The following is a 369-nucleotide window of genomic DNA, read 5'->3' as shown; positions in this document are numbered from 1 at the left end:
TGATACGTAGTGTGATACTTTACTATATGATGCGTATGATGATGCATATGATGATGCGTATGATGAGGCGTATGATGATGCGTATGATGATGCATATGATGATGCGTATGCCATACGTTGGTCGATTCCCTCATCAAAAGCCACAGAAGACACTGCCATATTACACAACACAGGAAATGACCATTACATGTGACATGATCCTTGTCTGTTATCTACAAGGGGGAGAGAGAAACTCAATCATGCAATTTCACCTCAAGCGTTAAGGCTTGAGTGCTGGGCTTAATGCGGTGTCTTTGCTGTGGCTGGTGGACACAGCTCTCACCCAGCTAGAGGAGCACATACACCCAGAGATAAGGAGCTGAGATTTGG

This window comes from Oncorhynchus mykiss, chromosome 15 (genome assembly GCF_057628025.1).
Source record: "Oncorhynchus mykiss isolate SJ-2025 chromosome 15, ASM5762802v1, whole genome shotgun sequence".
NCBI classification, from domain to species: domain Eukaryota; kingdom Metazoa; phylum Chordata; class Actinopteri; order Salmoniformes; family Salmonidae; genus Oncorhynchus; species Oncorhynchus mykiss.
The sequence above is the reverse complement of the archived record's forward strand: the minus strand, read 5'-3'. Positions refer to the sequence as shown.